The following is a 13,495-nucleotide window of genomic DNA, read 5'->3' as shown; positions in this document are numbered from 1 at the left end:
AAGGGCAATTTGATGCCCGCACACACGAAGTTCCGACAGTTTAACTCATCAAACCGCCAGCAGGAGATAAGATGACCTTGTACGCCATAATCCTCTCAGACGCAGTTTTACCTGGCCATCACTCTCGTGCTTTGGATTGCAATAAACTCAGTTAAGCAGCAGTGTATTATTTACTCAGACAATGCGAGGATATATTGGTACTGAAATAAAGAAACACCAGTGGAATGTCGTCAAACTGCGGGCAGATTCTTAATTTCGACAAAAAATAATTTCCAAGAAATTACATCATATTTAGGTTCATATTTTAGATATTATAATTCATATGCTCTATGCTATATTGTAAGTCAGGGCTCAGCAACCTTTTTAAGGCTGAGGGGTACTTCGAGAGCACCGATCGTATGAAGGGCTACGTGACCAGTTTGCAGTAAATTTCAGACTCAGTTCATTACACGTACATAAAATATTTTTGTTTTAATTTATTGTAGTAAATGACATTACAGGTATTTTAAAATTTTAATTCACGTAAGCAAGTCAGATTCACAATTTAAAGCACAAATAATAGTAATTTGTGGCCTATGGTATTTTTAGAACATACCTCACGGGCGCCTTATATGGTCCTCGTGGGCTACCATTCGCCCGCGGGCACCGCGTTGGTGACCCCTGTTGTAAGTTTTGAGGCTGTGAAGCACCCTCATGTTTCCATCTAACGCCTACTAGGGAATTACCTCAAATATTCCTGGATCAGAAAAATGTATCCCAGATAGATTGCGCATTCCAAATTGTAGAATGTGACCAACTGATTTTAGATTTAATAGTTACTTCATTTGGCTATCGTGTGGTTGTGTAATTGAAGGTGATGGAGTTTTAGAAGGAACTCAGCGGGCAATAAAATATGGCATATTTACATCAGTTCAACGCACCCCAAAAATGAGCTGCTTGATAACTCTGCACATTATCTAATGAGGAAGAAAAAAAAAATCTTGCCATCACATTGAAGGCAACAATTCGGACACGCCTTTCTCCGCCGGCTATTACCCACAACGCCCTTAGGGTAACTTGATGAAGACAAAAATGGTAAGAGAGAACTGAGTCCTGAAGTCCTGACTTGTTCACCAGACTACTACTGAGATTATACGAAGTACAGCAATTGATAGAGAAACTGTTAGGAGCTTTGGGGAACCATTCGAAAAATAGGGCATTAAATAAAATTAATAGGGTTTTGTTCCGCCCACACCACACAGAAGCGCAACATTTAAACCAGATCTACCGCTAACCCCCCCAAGCCACAAGCTGACACACAAAGCTAGAAGTTCTTCAAGATCAAATCACACCACACAAGGCAATCTAAGAGGAGAGTGATTAATAAAATCACAGAGAAGAAGAGCAACCACCACCGCATATCAGCAAACAGGAAGCACTAAAAGGGAGCCACACTGTCCACAAGTGAAGGTAAACGTCACCTTTGTCTGAGTGCTAGTTTCAGCATCTCCACATTCCTTTGCTGGATCCACAGCCTGGTCTCCACCATTTTCTACACTCAGAGCCTCATCCTCGCTGCTGCTTAACGACTTATCCTCTGCACTGTCTATAGCAACGTCATACAGCACATCGTTCCCCGACGCCGTATCGCTATCATCTAAGTTTGGAGACGACGCCAGCGGTGGTGACAGATCACCAGTGTGCGGATTGTCCTCGGCTTCCATGCGAGGCTCCTCAGGTGAGGTCTTGCCTGATTGGGTGTCAAGACTACCCTCAGACATACCTGGAAACAAACAGGCAGGAGGTTATGAACTAGCCTTTGGTGTGCAAGATCAGGCCCAAGTAATTCATTAATTAATTGTTAGGCTATTGCGTAAAGCTGTTTTTTAACCATTTCAGGTTTCCCGAGTGGCTAGGGCATCGCTAAAACAGTCTAGTCACACAATTTGGCGTTGATCAAAAGTCCTTTGAGTGCCTTCGTTCACACATCACTGGTTATCCGGCGAAATTGCGAGTTACGTTATTAATACAAAACCCAAGCCTGTTAGCTCTCGAGCTAGCTAATGGCTAGTGCCTATTATCTCACCAGTAATGCCCGGTGGGATCTATTACAAGCCACTAGCGACTTTAAATGAATATACCGTAATTTCCGGCCGAGAAGCCACAACCTTTGTCACACGCTTTCAACCCTGCGGTTTATGCGGTGATGCGGCTAATTTGTGCATTTTTTTTCTTAACAGCCGCAAGGGGGCACTTGAGCGGAAAAGGTAAGAATGAGACCGGTGGAATATATGTGCCAAGGAAGTGACTTTTACTGGCCTTGTTAGTGTTGCTGCCGTGTCTCAGTGATATTTACCTGTAAGTTTTATTTTAACCAGCCCTGTTAGCACTAGCGTGCCACTACCGTTAGCGCAGCGCTAGCGTAAAATTCTTTGTGTACCATCTTTCTTTGTAAATATCTCGTGTTTCAATGTGGGCACTTGGGGCTTTTACACAGCTGCGGCGTATGTATGTAGCAAATGGTATTTCCTTCACAAATGCACTCGGTGAGGCTTGTAACCATGTGCGCTCTGTAGGCCGGGAATTACGGTAGTTTCATGCCTCAAACATGTAGTGATGAATATGCATAAGATATTGTAAATGCTAGATGAAGTAGAATCTATTTTATAGGTCCTAGAATTAGTGTATGATTGACAGACAAGCAGGGTGCGGTTTCCAACAATGCCCAAGAGTGAAGACAACGGGGAGCTTCTTCAGGACTTGGAAGCCTTATTTTTTATACATCCATCCATTTTCCTAGCCGCTAATCCTCACAAGGGTCGTGGGGAGTGCAGCTGTCAATGGGCAGGAGGCGGACTACACCCAGAACTGGTTGCCAGCCAATCGCAGAGCACATAGAGACAAACAGCTGCACTCACAATCGCACCTAGGGGCAATTTAGAGTGTCCAATTAATTATTTTATATACAGTACTTTGCATATTTTCTGATTGTCATTAACAGTCTTCTCAACGGTGAAGATACGTTTGATTTCACTTTACATTGACTTTAAAGTCCTTAGAACAATCAGGGTAAGAGTCGGCGATAAACCGATTTTATCCGTTACCTTTAATTTATCGGGATAATTTTTTTTTTTTCCTGCTTCAATAGCTAAAAGCAAATCCCCCACTGATGTGTACTGATTACATTGATAACATGTCTGCAAACTGAGAACAAATATGGACTGTGTGGACAAAGCACAGTCCATATTGCCAATTTTGCAATTTGGTTGCAAGATTTAAAGACTTTTACTTTCAAAAGACCAAAAAAAGTGATGAGTGAGTTTAATTCCAGGTAAAAAAAAAAAAAAAAAAAAAAAAAAAAAAAAAATTCGGAACAGAATCATTTTCACATTGTTTTGCATATGACGAGGAAGGAAACCGGTGGAAGTCAATCATGCTTAATGCTGTCATTCAATGTGTTGAAAACATTTGACCAGCGGTATGTGCTTTAAAGCCACACATATTTTCCCTAGTTTGGGGGGGCCAGAAGAAAACGGCGTGCTGTGTTATGCTACAACAAAAGATATAGACTAAACAAGAAACTTGAGGGTTCATTTTATGTTATGTTGAAAACTTAAAGAGATAAATGTATTAAGAAGCACCAAAAATATTATTTGTCTGTAAACTGATACAACTGATGGATGATGAAAAAAAAGCTCATTTGATATCAGAAATACAGCTAATTTGAGGCGATACCACCTACTGGCTTGTCAAGTTTCTGCGAGACAGAAAGTCTATTTGAAAAGTGTGGCGATCAACTTCCTGGCCTGGATTTCAAAGTACAATGGAAGGTGGGGGGGACGATTTCTTTAAAGTTTTTAGGCAGCATTTGCATTGGCAAACATCAGTGTAGTTAGTGTATATATATATATATACTCTTAATTGTATGACTTTGGGGACATTGATCTCATTGTGGTTCTCATTGCTACACTAAAACATTGCAAAAAGTTTAAGTTGTGATTTCACAGAAAAGCAAATTAAGATGCTTGCTTACAATGCTAAAGTCAACGCTTTCAGATAAACTGCGGTTTGCATGCCCGGTGAATTGTTCTGAAATCCACAATCTGGGAGTCAAACTTTGGAGATGTCAAAACCTTCAAAATTTGATTTTTTGGGGGATCGTTCCCTGCTATATTATGCTAAATCTATTACGGATTTAGTGGACTGGAGATTCCCCCCACCCTGGGTCCCCACATTCACATCATAGTATTCTCCCCGTATTGCTGGATTTTTAGTACATGCAATATTTTTTTGTGGGTGGTAAAATAAATGCTTCATAGCCTAAAACAAACCTGAAAAAAATGAAAACACATATTGCAAGGAATAAAATGTACAAAGTGTATGGTACTACTGTGTTATTGTAGCATTTAAAAGATGTTTAAGAAAAGTGTTTTATATAAAAAGTATTTAAGCAGTTAATAGAAGTGTGATGAGTCTGGGCAGGTTCCTAAATAATAATAATAAAAAAAGTAGTTGCTACTTGACAGATTTCACCTGCTGCGGGGGTGGTCTGGAACCTAACCCCTGCGATAAAGGAGGGGTTACTGCAAAGGCATACCTGGCAGAGATCATTTCACATTTATTTAGGAAGTAACACTACACTAATATTTTTCCAGATTGGTCCGACAAAGTGAAAGAGAACAAAGCAGGAAAAACGACAAGTAAAATGTTTTGTGGTTAAGTAAAATGCAAATTAGTCATGTTGTTTCGATGCAAAAGTCATGATTTGCTGGAGTCTCACGTGCGCGGTTGAGATTTGTAGCAACTGGATTGTTGTGCAATTTAGATGCTATTTTGTAAAAATAAATAAAGTGGATCACATCAAATTGCGTGACTTGGACATGCAATTTAGGAAGTTTTTTGTACTTACTTTGACGATGCATGATAGGCAGCCAAAAGAAATAATTTTACATTTTGTAGGGAAGTATGACGTCGAATTGCATCACGACTGACTGACTACATGACTGCTAAAAATAAAACAAAAACAAACCAAAAACAAAAAAAAAACGACAGAAAATCAAATGGCTGGATTGTAGTTATTTGAAGTTATCTATCCGACAAACAAAAATGGGACAATCAACTTCCAGGGTTTGAATTTCAAAGTATAACGAATGTAGTACAAAATATGTCGCCTTTTAATTGTTTTATTTATTCATGTGGTTTTGCCACACGTCGCAAACATGCAGCTGTTGAACTTTAACGTGGAAGGGAAACTTGCCAACATAAAATGTCGTCTAAGGTGAACAGCCTTGATTGGAATTTAACGCAAATCGAATACATGACTAAACTACATTTCCAATAATAATAATACCAACCACTGTTGTCAGTGGGCTTCCTTTACGACACTTCGCCGACGTTGGAAAGTCCCTTTTTCTAGTAAGTAAACTGGGTGTTAGCTAATCGAGCTAAACTAAACGCTCACCCCAAAAGACCCCAAAAAATCGCCCGTTGCACCGACGAAAAGCCCCCAAACATGTGGCTGTGGGATGTGTTCCGTCACCAGGACGCACAGACGTGACCAAACGTCACAAGGGAAAACAAGGTGATGGGTTGTGGGATGTGCAGGGTTTGAGACAAAAAAAAAAAAAAAAAAAGAAAGCTAGGCCAAGGAAAGTGGTGAGGAGTCCGGTCGCTATTCCCCCAGCTAGGCGCTTCCTACGGGCCGGCGTCGCTCCCCACCTGTCCTTTGTGCCCTTCGTAGAACGTTCGTTCTTCCCCGGCCGGCGCTCCACCCCCCCCTCCCCCCCCCTGGACTCGTCGCCCAGCGTTCTTGGACCTCTCTTTCAAGATGTCGCCGGTTTTTTGGGTCTATTATTGAACTCCCCCTGCACCACTCGCCCCGCCCCACCCCTACCCCCTCTATTCTCTGGCAGCACCGCCCTGCTGGCGTCCCTCCCTCCCCCCGCCCCGCATCCTACTCGACTCTTCCTCCACCATCACGTCGTGCTTCGTGCCCCCGCTTTAAGATTCCTTCCCGCCCGCTCTCCCCCCCTTCGTCCTCCGTCATCGTTCTTATCCGCTCTGACCGTATCATACCCGCCTTGCCCCGTGCTCACAGCCAACCTCCCCCGCCTTGCGTTCTCGTATCCACACGCGCCACCCCTCCGTTCATGTCAAGTCCCCGTCCCTCCCGGCCTCCTTTCTCCTACCCATCTGTGCCCTTTCATGCCAGCCACTTTCGTGGAGTCCCAGTAGTCACTCCGCACTGCGCGTGTTAGTCGTTAGTCTTACCTTTCCACATCCATTTTGCGAAATCCTCCGGCCCGAACGCCCACGATCCACGAAGTTGCGAAGGGACCCGCGCTCCTGCAAGTACGGGCGGAAATGAAAGCCCAGAGGGACGTTAGGGATCACGGTTGGTAAGCGCACCCCCTGGCTGACGGCGTCCCACTAGCGAGAGCCGCCACAGATGAATGCGCTGTCGGACGGGTGGTGTTTTGGGCGCGCGCGCCCGCGTAGGGCGGCATTCCGGCTCCCGCGCCGGCCTGGGAGGAGAAGGTGTCACAGAGGCACGCCGCGCGCCGGAGCCGAGATGAGAGACGGTTCGAGTGAGAAAGGACGTAACGAAATCGGAAGGACAGGAATGTTAGGGAGAGAGGCAGTGGCACCCTTAGTCTCCTCATCTATGATTTCAGAGTAATTGCTGGAGCATGTAAACTAACCAGGGGGGGAAGTCCCTGATGGTCTAGTGGTAGGATTCTAGCACTCTTCACTGATGTGGCCCGCGTTCGATTCCCGGTCAGGGGTAATCTCGGTTTGGTTCTCGCCAATTCATAGGGTATTTTGTAAAGGTTGGACTGGTTATACACAGAAGGATGGAATGCAGAGCGAAGCAATGCAGGTGGAAGGTGACCAGCTTAACTTTTGTCCGACATAATAATGTTTTCTCCATATACCGCGATTGGAGTCTCCGGTGTAACCACATTTCTCAAGCGGTTCCCACTAGGGTAAACCTCAAAAAATTCAAGTACTGTAGCTCGAACACGGATTGGACTAATTGAACATGGTGTATGTAGATGGGAAGAGAAATGGAGAAGGGGTTGTTTGAAAGAAAGAATATTTGAGAACGTCTTGGAAGTGAAAAGATTATAAAATTAAGTGATGAGGCTGAAATATGAAATTCAGGTTATGTCTGATATCTTTAAAGGTTGTTCATCCCAATAAAGAATCCTAAATAAACATTGTAATGAAAAATACATATAACATTATTCACTTCAATGTCTATACGTAAAACTAAAATGTGAGCAGAGAGCGTGTCATTCCTGCCCCAAGTTGCAGAAGTGTCATTCTACGACATCCAAGTGGTCGCCATATGTGGTTGCTGGATCCTCTGTTCGTGACATCACACAGACATTCAGCCAATGAAAACACACAGTGCACCCTACTAGGGAGACGAAGACACGCCGCTTTTGACACGGAAGCTCTTTTCGAAAAGGTGAGAACGCCACAAAACGTAATGAAGTTACTAGGGCAAATATCCACTATTGTTTTCGAGTCATATTCAAACGATATGGTCCGATCACGGTCTAATTGTAAAATTCAGGTGTTGCTTGTCTCATGTTGTCAATGCAGCCCTACGGGGGCACAAGCAAGTGCAATCCGTCGGGCCGGTCCCAAGCCCTGATAAATGCAGAGGTTACGTCTGGAAGGACAATCCGTCATAAAACTGTGGCAAACAACTGTAGAGCATTCACTAAAGAATATCATACCCGAGAAAGTCGTGGCCCGGGTAAACAATTGCCCATCCCGGCACGGTTAAACCTGCACGGGCGTCGTGTGGAAATTCAGCGATTGTGTGTCGAGCAAAGAAGAGGAGGACAAGCGGATTCATCGACAAGAAGAAGAGAAGAGGAATGGAACAGACCCGGTCCACTGAGTGTAGGGACTTTGAATGTTGGAGCACTAGAAGAGGAAAAGCTGAGGAGTTGGTTGAAGTGATGATGAGGTGGAAAGGTTGATATGTTGTGGCATACAGGATACTAATCCAGTATCAGAAAACCAAACAAGAGGCAGCATGGTGGCGCAGTTGTAAAGCGTTGGCTTCTGTGGGTTTTCTCCGGCACTCGGGATTCCTGCCACATTCCAAAAACATTTCATTTAAATTGCCCCAAGGTGTGATTGTGAGTGCGACTGTTGTCTGTCTCCATGTGCCCTGCGATTGGCTAGCAACCTGTTCAGGGTGGAGCATGCTCATCCTCAAGGACTGCGGGGATTGACTCCAGAACTTTCTCCACCCTCGTGAGGATATGTGCCTCAGAAAATGGATGGATGAATGGATTTTACCATCAATTTTTTAAAAACAATGTCATCTTTGGGTTGCATTGCCTCCCATTGCACAGCATCATAGCTTTGAGTTGTTGTTGTTGTTGTTTCCATTCCATTCCATTCATAAGGCAAAAATATATCTGCCTATCTGCCACTGGGAAGTGGACGCTCAGATTTTGGAGGAGCATTGTGGTCAAGGAATCCGCTATGTGTTTACATCCTAATAATTGAAATTGAAAAAGGTACAACATGTGGCCTGTGTGGCTCAGTTGGTAGTGCATCAGACTTTTAATCTGAGGATCCAGGGTTCAAGTCCCTGTTCAGGCAATCAAACTCGCAAACAGTGAGAATTTCTGATCTGTACAATCTTGTTTTGAATCTGTCTCCTCACCAGAAAGAGATTTAAAATGTTGAATGAACAAGAATGAGTTGAGTTGAGGCAACACGGTGGATGACTGATGAGCGCATCAAATTAAAAGTGCCACTTTTTCATAATAATTCAAGTGATAACCCCTCAACTACAGTAAATATATTCCAAGAGTCTCAGCTTTAAATGCATAAAGACAATCGAATCACGTACAGATGCTCAGCCTTTTCGTTATTTCTCGGGTTTGTCAAGTGCTTTGCCGCAAAGGATTGTGGGCATTTGAGCATGCACTCGGAGCCAGTCAACGCAATTGTGCAGCCTCTCCATGCTAACCATCTTTTACATGGCAACAACGCATGTAACCTTTCCGTGAATGTGAAGTTCGCGGATGGATCATTAACAATGAGGTGGGACTTGAATGATTTTGTGAAAATTTACAGTTTGGTGAAGGAACCTTTTTAATGAACTGAATCGAAAGATTCAGTACACGCGAAAGAACTGTCCTGCTCAACAATGTCATACTGAAAGAGCCACGTATAATATAATGCATTCAAGCAGTATTTTACATTAGTAGACTCTTGCAAACTTCACAATCAATAAATTTTTAACAAGTCAATAGTCATCAAATACAATACATTAAGACATCAAACTTTGGTTTTGACATGAAATCAGGAGACTGCACAGTCAAGATTCTCATATTTTATGAATTCAAAGGGATGAGCACAATCAGACTGCAAAGGTTGCGACTCACCCTGGAAGATGCACCTTCATAATCATAGCATTTCTCGTGCCAGATATGCACCAAAAGGACACTCGCGAGCACACAAGTCATTCCCTGATGGACTAGTGGTTAGAATTCATTTCTCTCACTGTTGCTGCCTGCGTTTGATTCCAGGTCAGGAAATATTAGTTATTGAATGGGTTTTAACAAGTATGTAAACATGAACAATGTTTGGGATTGACTGATGTTTGACCTTGTCTCACTAAACCAAAACAATGCAAATTCTCAGCTACTCCCACAGCAGGATAAATGCTCTAATGTTGGCGCGTGCTTCCATTTTAAAACCTTGCATAACAAATATACAAGTTTTTGGCGACACGGTGGATCAGCCTGGTAAAGCATTGGATTCACAGTTCCGAGGTTCCGGGTTCAATCCCAGACCCACCTGTTTGGAGTTTGCATGTTCCCCCCGTGCCTGCATTGGTTTCTTCCAGGCACTCCTCCCACTTTCCAAAAATTGCAACATTAATCGGACACTCTAAAATTGCCCCTAGGTGTGATTGTGAGTGCAGCTGTTTGTCTTGACGTTCCGTGCAACCAGTTCAGGGTGTACCCTGCCTACTGCCCGATGACAGCTGGGATCAGCTCAAGCACTCCCCACGACCCTCGTGAGGATAAGCGGTGAAGAAAATGGATGGATGAATTTATATTTTCATCTAAATTGATCCATATCCACTGGCTATACCGCCTTAACCCAGTGCGCGCCTGGCACCGTAAACCTGCAGGGTGCCAGGGGAAATTCAGTTGCTGTGTGTCGAATGCAGATTTCGATGAGTTTACCATGGTGTCAAAGGGAAGAGAAATGGAGAAATTTTAAAGGGCAGATATTTGAGAATGTCTTGGAGAGTATCAAATGAATTGGTGAGGTTGAAACTTGAATTTGAGTGTCATATTATAGATAAAATTGGATCTGAAAGTCTATCTCCCCACATGGGGTTAAATTCCACGACCCTGAGAGTAATAGTCTCATGCTTTATCGACTGAGCCAGAGAGACCTGTACGCAGTTTCACACATACACACTTGTGATCTTGTGGTACCTGCACGGTTCAAGCTTGCTCCTTTCATTTGACCGCATCCCAATTGCCATGGAGATGGAGTGTATAAATGTCATGAGTCGCTGTGCCGCACAAGTAGGATGTGACCGAGAGCTGAAAGAGAAATCCTGGAAGGAACTCGATGAAGTTGTTGTGGGCATCTTAGACACAGAGAGAGTTGTGATTGGTTGAGATTCTAATGGACATGTTGGTGAAAGAAGCAGGAGTGATGAAGAAATAAAGGGAAAGTCCAGCATGAGGTTAAGAAACATGATGGACAGATGGTTTTAGACTTGGTGAAAAAAGATGGAAATGGCTGTCATGAACAGTTTCTTCCAGAAGAGGCAGGAACATAGGGTGCACGCAGGTGGATTACATATTGCGCAGAAGAAGTCATCTGAAGGAGGTGACCTGTCAGGTCGTGGCAGGGAACAGCATCGGATGGTGGTGTGAAAAATGACTTTGGTGGTGCGGAGGGAGAATAATAAGACAAAGGCAGAACAAAGAACATGTGGTAGAAGCTGAGACAGGAGAGAGAGTGGTGGTGTGGCTTCTCAGAAAGAGGTGAGACAGGCTGTTGGTGGACAGGAGGAGCGTTCAGAAGACAGGACCACGACAGCCAAGGTGATCAGAGAGACAGGCAGGAGAGTACTTGGTCTATTTTCTGGCAGGCAAGAAGATAAATAATAGGAATAGCAAATCATAAGTGAGAAATTTGGTTAAAGTGGTCCGTACACCAGGTTAGATGAGCTCAATGCATGCACCGATGTGCTTAAAATAAAGTGAGGAAAATTTCTGAAATGAAATTGAAGTCACATCTCAATAAATGCCATCTGTTCAAGTTGTCATGATTCCCGCTTTTCACCCTGGTGGCCTTGGTTGAACTCCTGTTATGGGAATTTTACTTATTCTTATTACTAAATTCCGTCATTTAGACTTTGCCACCTGCAAAGCTTTCATCAACTGAGTTCCAATATAATGGAAGAGATCTTCACCCAGCGAACGAGCTCCGACTTTTAACATGACAGCAATCTCGCCCCCCCTTGCAATCCACCTATTTGGCGTGAACATTCATGTGGAAAAGTGCCAACTAAGCATGGGGACGATATTTGTTGGAAAAAAAAACAAAAAAATAAAAGAGGCATTTCTCACATGATCAAGTGGCTCGGATTTCTGCATTTACCGCAGGAGCACTGTGTGAGAATAATTCCTGTATTCCACCATTTCGGCTTTCATTTATTTCAGAATGTTTCCAACATATTGGGCCTGGGAAAAAAATAAATCTATTTCAGAAATAATAAGTGGCAGGGACCTCCACAGATTTTCCATTTGGTTTGGAAGTTTGGATTTCAAGTTTTTATTGGGATTCTTCTGGCCCGTCTTATGTAATGTATGTAATAAAAACTGTGAAGAATTTTTGGCAACATGTGTCCCATATGGTCTAGCGGTCAGGATTCCTGGTTTTCACCCAGGTGGCCCGGGTGCAACTCCCGGTATGGGAATGTTGACAGGACTGTGTAGTATAGTCTTTGATTTACATGCTGAAAGTTCCCAACACATTAGGTTAAAAAAAAAATTGAGAGCAATCACTGTTTTGGACAGCAAAAGTGCCCCATCTAATATCCCTTTCAGGATAACTGTTTTTCATTTGCTCCCATTTACCCCGATGGGACTGAAACCTCAATACTGTTAATATGATTGGCTGACGCTTGAAAGAAAATAAAGAATTAAAAAAAATGAGTGTAAGAAACATCGTGTCTCATATGGTCTTGCGATTCTTGTTTCACCCTGGACGGCCAGGTTCAATTTCCAGTATGTGAATCTTCTGAATGCAAAACTCTACCGCAACTGTACATCTCCCATAGTGTGGAAAATAAAAACCAAAGAGATGTCCCACATGGCCAACAAGTCGGAATTTGTGTTTTTAAACCAAAAGGCCTGGATTCAACTTTTTGGGTGAAATGAGTTCAATGTGTGCATCGATGCACCAGTCTTGCCGGACGACATAGAAGTCTGCAGGCACACACGCAAGTCATTGGATTTCCCTGAATAGGCACGCGTCCAACATTTACCGTGAAGAAAATAAGCATTTGTACACCCTGCCATTTTGCAAGTTATCCGACTTAGAAATCATGGAGGGGTCTGAAATTTTCATCATTGGTGCATGTCAACTGTGAGAGAGATAATCTCAAAAGAAAAATCGAGAAATCACAATGTATGTTTTTTAACCATTTATTTGTGTGATACAGATGCAAATAAGTATTTGAACACCTGTCTAGCAGCGGGAATTCTGACCCTCAAAGACCTGTTAGTCCGCCATTAAAGGTCCATGTATTATCCTGAATCAGATGCACCTGTGTGAGGTTGTTAGCTGCATCAAGACACCTGTCCACCCCACAAAATTGTACAACTCCACATGGCTGGAAAGGGCTATGGAGAAATTGCCAAGCAGCTTGGTGAAAAAAGGTCCACTGCTGGAGCAATCATGAGAAAATGGAAGAAGCTAAACATGACGGGCAGGGTACACCCTGAACTGGTTGCCAGCCAATCAGGGCAGGGCACATGGAGACAGACAACAGTCGCACTCACAATCACACCTCAGAGGAATTTTGAGTCTTCAATGAATGCTTGAATGTTTTTGGAATTTCCATACAGGCAGGGGCCGGGTTTTGAATCCCGCTCCTCAGAACTGTTAGGGCAATGCTCGACAGCTGCACCACCGTTGTTTGAACAGTCGCAATAAAAATAAACTAAAAATGTGCATTAATATGGTTAGTGACATTGGTTTGCTATTATTTTGAACACTACTCTATATTATTTGCATCCAATGGTTCAAAATAGGATTGTGAGGAGATCGACATTTGGAAAGTGAGAGTGATCATGTTTCATGATGAATATCCACAATAAGCGACGTTCTTCACTTTGGGAGGACAACCAAATATTTCATGCAGTGTTTGGCAGATGTATAATGTGTTCAGTATGTAATTGTATTTTTAATCTTTAAATGGGTCGAACATGAACAATTACTT

General features: G+C 43.1%; 2 non-coding genes across 2 annotated transcripts; both read left to right on the top strand.

The window, feature by feature from the left end:
* The first annotated feature begins 8,537 nt into the window (after positions 1-8,537).
* On the top strand, positions 8,538-8,610 carry trnak-uuu (transfer RNA lysine (anticodon UUU)). The gene has a single exon. It is a non-coding gene; the product is annotated as a tRNA-Lys (tRNA).
* Positions 8,611-11,896: 3,286 nt separating this feature from the next.
* On the top strand, positions 11,897-11,968 carry trnae-uuc (transfer RNA glutamic acid (anticodon UUC)). Its single transcript has one exon. It is a non-coding gene; the product is annotated as a tRNA-Glu (tRNA).
* Positions 11,969-13,495: the final 1,527 nt, after the last annotated feature.

The sequence above is a fragment of the Syngnathoides biaculeatus genome, chromosome 18, assembly GCF_019802595.1.
Source record: "Syngnathoides biaculeatus isolate LvHL_M chromosome 18, ASM1980259v1, whole genome shotgun sequence".
NCBI classification, from domain to species: domain Eukaryota; kingdom Metazoa; phylum Chordata; class Actinopteri; order Syngnathiformes; family Syngnathidae; genus Syngnathoides; species Syngnathoides biaculeatus.
The sequence above is the reverse complement of the archived record's forward strand: the minus strand, read 5'-3'. Positions and strand labels throughout refer to the sequence as shown.